We start from the raw sequence: 9,530 nt of genomic DNA, 5'->3' as shown, positions 1-9,530 counted from the left end.
GGAGACAACAAAAACAATTCTAGATTTCTATTCAACACAGTAGCAAAATTAACTAGGAATAAAACTGCTACAGAAAGAAGCACTCAATCACTACATAGCAGCGAAGATTTCATGAAATTTTTCATTGGTAAGATTGAAAATATTAGATGTGAAATTCAGGCTATTAAATAAAAACCAGGCAGTATTATAACTAACCCTGTAGATGATAATATAGCAATATCAGATCAATGTTTAGAATGTTTTATTCCCCTTAGAGAGACTGAACTAGCTTCATTAATCTCTTCAGCAAATTCATCAGCTTGCATACTAGATCCTGTACCTACATGTTTCTTTAAACAGATTTGACCTGGAGTAATTGAACCGCTTTTAAATATAATCAGTTCTTCCCTTAGCACTGGCTAAGGGAAAAAAAAAAACCTGACCTTGACCCTTCTCAACTGTCCAGCTATAGACCAATATCAAATCTCCCCTTCATCTCTAAGATATTAGAAAAGATTGTAGCACAGCAGCTATGCTCTTGGTTACATAGGAATAACATTCATGAAATGTACCAGTCAGGATTTAGACCTCATCATAGCACAGAGACAGCATTAGTTAAAGTAGTAAATGATCTACTTCTGGCCTCTGATCAGGGTTGTGTCTCGCTGCTTGTGTTACTTGACCTTAGTGCAGCTTTTGATACTATAGATCATACTATTCACCTTGACAGATCAGAAAATGTTGTTGGCATTAAGGGAACAGTTCTCTCCTGGCTCAGGTCTTATCTGACCAATCAGTATCAGTTCGTAGCTGTAAATGGAGACTTCTCTACGCATAACGAGGTTAAATTTGGTGCTCCACAAGGTTCTGTTTTAGGCCCACTGCTTTTTACTCTATATATGCTACCTCTAGGTCAAATTATTAAACATGGAATTAGATTCCACTTTTATGCTGATGATACACAGTTGTATGTTTCAGCGAAGCCAGAGGACAGACAGCAGCTTATTAAAGTTGAAGAATGTGTAAAGGACATTAGACGTTGGGTGCTTACTAACTTCCTTTTACTTAATTCTGATAAGACAGAAGTACTTGTACTAGGACCACGTGTAGCTAGAAGTAAGCTTTCTGATCACATAGTTACTCTGGATGGACTTTCTGTTTCATCATGTCCAGCAGTAAAAGACCTTTGAGTGATTCATTTGATGCTCATGTAGATAATATTATTAGGATAGCCTTCTTTCATCTCAGAAATATTTCTAAGATAAGAAATATATTGTCACTACATGATACAGAAATATTAGTTCATGCTTTCGTCACCTCTAGAGTAGATTACTGTAATGCCTTACTGTCTGGATGTTCCAGTAGGAGCATAAACAAACTCCAGTTAGTCCAGAATGCAGCTGCTAGAGTCTTAACTAGAACCAGAAGATATGACCACATCACCCCGATGTTATCAACACTGCATCGGCTCCCAGTGAAATCTCGCATTGATTATAAAATACTATTATTAACCTATAAAGCATTAAATGGTCTCGCGCCACAGCATCTAAGCGACCTTTTGGTTTTCTATGATCCGCCACACCTACTTAGATCGAAAGATGCAGGCTATCAGACAGTACCTTGAATAGTGAAGGCTACAGCAGGGGGAAGAGCTTTCTCTTATAGAGCCCCACAGTTATGGAACAGTCTTCCAATTAGTGTTCAGGACTCAGACACAGTCTCAGTGTTTAAGTCTAGGCTTAAAATGTATTTGTTTACTCAAGCCTACCCTGACTAGACTTTTTATTATGCTAAGCACAGTCCTAATAATCTTTTCTCTCCCTCTCTCTTTCTGCCGAGCCACACACAATTTTATGGAGATACTGATCCTGATCCTTTCTGCTCTCCGGACCTGCCTGATCTGTTTTGGATGTCCTACCTCTGGATGGAGCTCTCATATACTCCAATCCCAGATTGCTGGGACTATGGCTGCTTCTAAGGCCAAACAGACTTCATATAAATCCATAATGAACTTTTTCACACTATCTGTTGTTACCCAGATGAGGATGGGTTCCCTTCTGAGTCTGGTTCCTCTCAAGGTTTCCTCCTCTTAATACATCTTAGAGAGTTTTTCCTTGCCACCGTCGCCACTCAGTGGCTTGCTCAGTTGGGATAAATTCGCACCTTTAATATCTGTATACCATGTTGATATTTCTGTAAAGCTGCTTTAAGACAATGTCTATTGTAAAAAGTGCTATACAAATGAAATTGAATTGAATTTAGTTGAACTGGGGTGCTACAGTTCATTGAGGGAACCATGAATGCCAACATGTACTGTGACATACTGAAGCAGAGCATGATCCTCCCTTCGGAGACTGGGCCGCAGGGCAGTATTCCAGCATGGTCACGACTTTTGCCTTGCTAAAGAAGCTGAGGGTGAAGGTGATAGACTGGCCAAGCATGTCTCCAGACCTAAACCCTATTGAGCATCTGTGGGGCATCCTCAAACGGAAGGTGGAGGAGCACAAGGTCACTAACATCCACCAGTTCCGTGATGTCGTCATGGAGGAGTGGAAGAGGACTCCAGTGGAAACCTGTGAAGCTCTGGTGAACTCCATGCCCAAGAGGGTTAAGGCAGTGTTGGAAAATAATGGTGGCCACACAAAATATTGACACTTTGGGCCCAATTTGGACATTTTCATTTAGGGGTGTACTCACTTTTGTTGCCAGCGGTTTAGACATTAATGGTTGTGTGTTGAGTTATTTTGACGGGTCAGAAAATTTACACTGTTACACAAGCTGTACATTCAATACTTTACATTGTAGCAAAGTGTCATTTCTTCAGTGTTGTCACATGAAAAGATATAATCAAATATTTACAAAAATGTGAGGGGTGTACTCACTTTTGTGAGATACTGTATATCCCTTGGTCTTATCCATTTTTGTGAATTACTAAAGGAATGTTTTATCTCATATTTAAACAGGAAGTCATGGTTGAACAATTCCCTGTTCCTAGTCACCCATGTGTACTAATTTTTAAAAAATATATAATTGGGAACATACTTCCAATATATTTTTCTCATATGAATTTATAGGGGTGCCAATACTTCTGTCACACATATATTTAACAAAGATATATTTTTTGGGTAAACCTGTGTTGTGTTTGCAATTGTTTGATGTCCATGAGAGCAGACGATTTTTGTGATTTTTTAAAACAAAATATCAAAAAGGTAAAAAATAAAGGCAATTTTCCACGGCTTGCTTTGCTCATATTTACCAAGTGTGCCAGTATTAGTGGAGGGAACTGTATTTAATCTATTGTTCCTGTTACGCCACAGCAAACTTGCGTCTGCAGTTCCCAGCGTGTAGAGTACCATTGGACATGGCGGACGAGGACTACACTTCCCAGCCATGCCCGCGCTCGAGGTCGCCGGAATTCTGATTACAAACACCTGCACTATATCAAAAGTTATAAAAGGAACTCGTTAACGTCAGCCACTTGCAAAGTAAACGCTCAGCAGCCTTGTCTCTGTCGTATACCAAGCCATAGTTTCTTATCTGCTATCTTGGTTTAGACATCAGCTTGTTTGTTGACTACGATTCTGCCTTATCCCAGTATTACCTGTTTGCCCGATCATCTGCCCCTGATTTCCTGCGGTACTCCGTCTTTCGTCTGCCCCACGCACTCTGGACTGTTCGTCCGCGCTTGACTCTGAAAAGGAATCGTAACAGATTACTTCGCCAACTATGGAGACAGCAGACACCCCGGAGTGGCAGTGCTACATCCTGGACCAAAACCGCGCGTTAGCGGTGTATCGGGATGAGATATCACAGTTACCCGCTGAGGTTTCACGTTTGAGCGCTTCCGCATCTCCGCCCGTGACACCCTCTGCTCTAACGATGCATCCAACACTGGCCACCTCAATGTATGTTCAGCCCATGCAAGCTGCACACATTCCGATCACACCGGCTGCACGCAATTCGGTGCCCGCTGCGCACAATCCGCCTCTGCCTACACCAGAGAGATACGCTGGGGAGCCGGAGGAATGCAAAGGCTTCCTGCTACAGAGCATGCTGTTCTTTGAGAGCCACGTGGACATGCCGGAGGTCCGTAAGCTGACCCACTTTATGGAGCTACTCTCCGGGCCAGCTCTGGCATGGGCTACAGTGGCTGGGAGTGAGGAGGCTAATGGACCTCCTTGCCCGTTTCCAGAGCGCCTTTAACCATTCCCCCGATGGCTGGGAGACTGGCCAAGATCTCATGCACATCAGACAAGGCTCACGTACCGCGAGGGAATATGCTCTGGAATTCCGCACCATCGCTGCCTGGAGCGGATGGAATGCGTCAGCACTTAAGACCGCGTTCCGTCAGGGGCTAAATCCTGAGTTACTGAAAGGAGTTAGCCTGTCGGGGCGAGCAGCTCACCTTCGATGACTTTGTTGACCTCGCAGTACGGCTGGACCGGCTACGCCGCACTAACTGCCCCTCGCTGTGTATCCTGTTTCCACCATAGCCAGTCCCGCCGGCCGAACCCATGTAGCTAGGGTGTGCTCAGACCGTCAAGGAGGAGAGGGAGAGAAGACGTCGCAAGTCACGGTGCTTTTATTGCAGCGAGGGCACTCACATCAGTCGTCAGTGCCCCCACAGGAGACCTCGAACGACTGAGAGGAGCACGGACAACCAACCTCATCGCTATCGGGTGAGTCCATTCCGGTCACACATTTCTCATGTATTTGCCTTACCCATTGTGCTAGACCATTCAGGCCATTCTTTTGTCCTTCCAGCGCTCATTGACTCCGGAGCGACCAAGAATTTCATAGATAAGAGGACGGCGCAGAATCTCGGCCTCCCCGTACGTCCCTTGCTCCACACTCGTGAGGTCCAATCCATCGACGGATCCTCCATAGGATGGGGAATCATATCCCACAGTACACTGCCAATGAACGTTCAAATCAGTGCCCTCCATCACAAGACCACTGTCCTTTACATCACGGTTTCTACTAGGCATCCCGTCATTCTCGGCCTAGCCTGGCTAGCACGTCACAACCCCCAGGTCTCATGGACGGACAAACAAATTACCCAAGGGTCCCCGTACTGTTTGCGCAATTGTCTGAGCAGTCCCATGATCCAGGTTCCTCCTGAATATCATGACCTCCACGAGGTGTTCAGTAAAGAGAGAGCAAGTAGCTTACCACCCCGCAGACCCTACGACTGGCCATCGACCTTCTACCCGGGGTCAGTCCACCTCGGGGCCGTGTGTACCCACTCTCCCAAGCTGAGCAGTGGGCCATAGAGGAATACATTCAGAAGGCTCTCCAGCAGGGGTACATTCGACCCTCCATGTCTCCCGCGTCGGCAGGCTTCTACTTTGTAGAGAAGAAAGGCAGGAGCCTTCTTCCATGTACTGATTATCGGGGCCTCAACCAAGTGACGGTAAAGTACCGGCATCCCCTGCCACTCGTTCCCTCAGCTCTGGAACAGCTACGGTCCACGACCATCTTCACGAAGCTGGACCTGCATAGTGCATACAACTTGATCTGCATTAGGGAGGGGGACGAGTGGAAAACAGCCTTTAGCACCACCTCTGGACACTATGAGTACTTGGTTATGCCGTATGGGCTTGCTAATGCCCCCTCAGTGTTCCAGAATCTGGTGAATGACGTCCTGAGGGACATGCTGGGGAGGTACGTCTTCGCCTACATCGACGACATATTGGTATATTCAACATCCCTAGAGGAACACATCACACATGTTCGGCAAGTATTGCGTTGCCTGTTGCAATACCAGCTTTACGTAAAGACCAAGAAGTGTGAGTTACACCAACACACGATATCATTCCTAGGGTATGTAATTAGCCCGAGAGGAGTCACCATGGACCAGCGCAAAACTCAAATGATCGTGAAGTTGCAGCGTTTCCTTGGCTTCACAAACTTTTAGCGGCGATTCATTCGGGACCTTAGTAAGGTGGCGCAACCTCTGACATCCCTCCTGAGAGGTAACCCCCGGCGACTCCTTTGGACCCCAATCGCCCAGGAGGCTCTGGAGAAGCTTAAATGGGCCTTTACCACAGCCCCCATCCTCAGACACCCGGATCCCTCCAGATCGTTTGTCGGGAAAAACCCAAGCTGCATCCCGGGGCATTCTTTTCACGGAAGTTGTCGCCAGCTGAACACAACTATGATGTGGGGAAACAAGAACTCCTGGCTTTTAAGCTGGCCCTAGAGGAGTGGAGACACTGGCTGGAGGGAGCCGCACACCCGTTTATTATCTACACGGACCACAAAAATTTAGACTATCTGAGAACCACTAAACGTCTCACGCCCCACCAGGCTCGCTGGTCCCTGTTCTTCTCCAGGTTCCAGTTTACTCTGTCTTATAAGCCCAGAACAAAGAACACAAAGGCCGACGCACTGTCTCGTATCCACTCTCCGGAGGGTCGGGTGGACCAAGAAGTGTATATCTTGCCCCCTTCCAGTATTGTTGGTGCCATGGAGTGGACCCTAGTTCGAGCCTTAGCCTGCATACACAGGTCACGAATCCCGACAGCCTGTCCTACCGCCTGAAACTCATCACCTGGGCCCACACGACACTAGTCATCCGGGAGCTTGTTGCACTTACCAACTGCTGGCCGAAAAGTATTGATGGCCCCATATGCCTAGGAAGGTACAGAGTATTGTACCCTCATGCTCCACGTGCGCTCAGTCCAAGGTGCCGCGCACTCTACCTGCTGGGAGGTTGGTACCGCTATCCACACCTGACCACCCGTGGTCCCACCTGGCCTTAGATTTCATAACGGACTTGCCGGAGTTGCAGGGTAACTGTGATACTGGTGATCGTTGATCGGTTTTCAAAATCCCTGCGCCTAATTCCACTACCGGTCATCCCATCCGCCTTTACCACAGCCGAACTCCTCTTCCAACATGTGTTCCGATACTTCGGCATCCCAGAGGAGATTGTGAGTGACAGGGGTCCCAGTTCACGTCTCGCATCTGGGCCAGTTTCATGGAGAAGATGGGGGTCACCATTAACCTCATGTCCGGGTACCATCACCAGGCCAACGGACAGGCAGAACGGGCCAACCAAGAGGTCATATGGTTCCTTCGAACCTTCTGCTCCACCAATCCAGGGGACTGGAGCCACTTCCTACCATGGGCGGAATATGCACAGAATTCGCTACAGCATTCCGCCATCCAGTTCACCCCATTTCAGTGTGTTTTGGTCTACCAGCCACCATTGTTCCCCTGGAATGCCTCCCCCACTGACTCACCAGCGGTAGATGAGTAGTTCCGCCGGACTGAACAGGTTTGGGAACACGCCCACCAACAGCTAGTACAGGCCTCCCGCACCGCCAAACGAAAGGCAGACTGGCACCGGAGGGATCACCCCAAGTATCAACATGGAGATAGGGTGTGGCTCTCCACAAGATATCTAAAGTCACCCCTCCCGGGCAAAAAGCTCCAACCAAAATATATCAACCCCTTCCAAGTCTTGAAACAAATTAACAAAGTCACGTACCGCTTGGAACTACCAAAGCACAGCCGCATCGTCCCATCTTTCCATGTCTCTCTCCTCAAACCAGTGATACCGGGCCCCTTGGCCACGGCAGTGCCGAAAGACTCCCCACCGGAACCGCTAGAGATTGAAGGCTGCCCAGCCTACCGCGTCCGCGACATCATGTACTCCAGATGTAGGAGAGGATGGCTCGAATATCTGGTAGACTGGGAGGGGTATGGACCAGAGGAGCAGTGCTGGGTCCCAGCCCAAGACATTCTAGCACAAATCTGCATAGAGACTTCCACGCGGCTCATCCAGACAAAGTGGGTCCCCGGAGGAGAGGGAGGCCTCTGAGGGATTCAGCTCCCGGAGTGAGACCTTTGGGGGGGGGCCCTGTTACGCCACGGCGAACTTGTGGCTGCAGATCCCAGCGTGTAATGCCGCCCATGGACATGGCGGACGAGGACTACACTTCCCAGCCATGCCCACGCTCGAGTTCGCCAGAGTTCTGATTACAAACACCTACACTATATCAAAAGTGTATTATTGCTTATACTGACATATCTTGTTGTAATATAGAGAGTAGAAGAGAGCTGTGCCTGAATCCACTGTTGTCACGGAGCTAAAGGCAGTGAATTCTGCTAAAATGGTGAGTTGTTTACCTGGCGCTAGGCCTCAGAGTTCGCTAGCATTTTATGCTAATGGTCGCTAATGGGTGAGCAATGCAATGGTGCTAGTGGTGGAAAGCTAATGTGAGCCTGCTGTATTCAAATGCTAATATGGCAATTAGCCACAATAGGCTAGCGAACTACTGGTTAATGTCTTTGAAAACAACTAATGATTTTGTTTGTGGGTTATAAAACGAAATGTTACTTTTCCCTACTGTTGCTAAATGGTTAGTTTGTTAAATAATGATGTTAAAAGTTGTGGATTTAATTGTGTTTATTGGAGGTTAAAGAAGTACAATTTTTAGTGCAATCTTTCCACTGTTACCGGTGCAGAGGGGGATAAATAAGCGTGCTAACACCTTAATGCCTCTAATCTAAAGTAATACAAGTTGATCGATGTTTACATGCAATCCATGCAGTTTTATTCTTCATACTGCTAACGTTACTAAGGTTTCATACAACTTGAGTTAGAAATATGTGTTTTTATGAAGGATGTAGTTTGTGATGTAAATGTACCATGGATACTGGAGAGAAATTAATATAGTTTTGATACCTGAGAAGAAACATAAGAGCTGTTGTACAACGAGAGAGAGATTTTGACATTGCATTATAGGTGAACTGAAGTATTATCTCATTTTATTTTATAGTAGCCTGTAGCAATCCATTTATTCACTGAATGGTAATTGAGAGAAATGATCTGGCCTTATTTATAGGTCAGGTTTTGGTAAAGAGGTGGAAACATCGTGCGGAGCTCCTTTCCACGGAATGATACAGATCCCCACGTTCCAGGCGTTCTCCCAGAGGTTCATAGATTCCCAGTCCGGGGGGCTGGGTGGCGAGCCAACCGTGTTTGTGACTCTGACTTTAGACGGATAGCCAGGATCATCATCTTCATCTTCATGGTGGTAGGACAAACACTAACACGGACTAAAAAGGGCCCAACGTTGGTGACTGAACTCTTGTCAACAAAGGCAAGTGAAACTGAGGACAAACTAAGCTCAAGGGAATTTAAAAGGGGATTTATTTACGTGCGCACTTTATTATTTTAGTTTGTTATTTTTTTTTTCATAACTGTTTTTGTATATGTATGTACCAGCCCATGTGTGTTTAATACATTTTATGCAAATTGTCATTCTGGTGTGGTATTCTTTTTTTATTGACCTTCAATTCTCAGGCTCTTAACAATTTAGCATCTTCTGATTCTGGTCCATATTCATATTACTGATCACCTCTAAGACTACTTTAGACTACTACACCTATGTACATTCTTACTACCTCGTAATAAGGGTTACAACAGCCTCTTGCCAGTTCAGATTTGAGTCCATGTTTTCTACTTACTTTGTTGGGAAAGAGGATGAGCATGACATACACACATGCCTACACACATGAGGTCACGCTCACAAGGTGAC

General features: G+C 46.3%; 1 long non-coding RNA gene across 1 annotated transcript; it reads left to right on the top strand.

The window, feature by feature from the left end:
• The first annotated feature begins 8,002 nt into the window (after window positions 1–8,002).
• LOC128629359 (uncharacterized) lies at window positions 8,003–9,253 on the top strand. Its single transcript, XR_008393719.1, has 2 exons — window positions 8,003–8,102; window positions 8,835–9,253. It is a non-coding gene; the product is annotated as an uncharacterized LOC128629359 (long non-coding RNA).
• Window positions 9,254–9,530: the final 277 nt, after the last annotated feature.

The sequence above is a fragment of the Ictalurus punctatus genome, chromosome 28 (assembly GCF_001660625.3).
Source record: "Ictalurus punctatus breed USDA103 chromosome 28, Coco_2.0, whole genome shotgun sequence".
NCBI lineage: Eukaryota > Metazoa > Chordata > Actinopteri > Siluriformes > Ictaluridae > Ictalurus > Ictalurus punctatus.
Note: the sequence above shows the minus strand (reverse complement) of the source record. Positions and strands in the feature narration are given on the sequence as shown.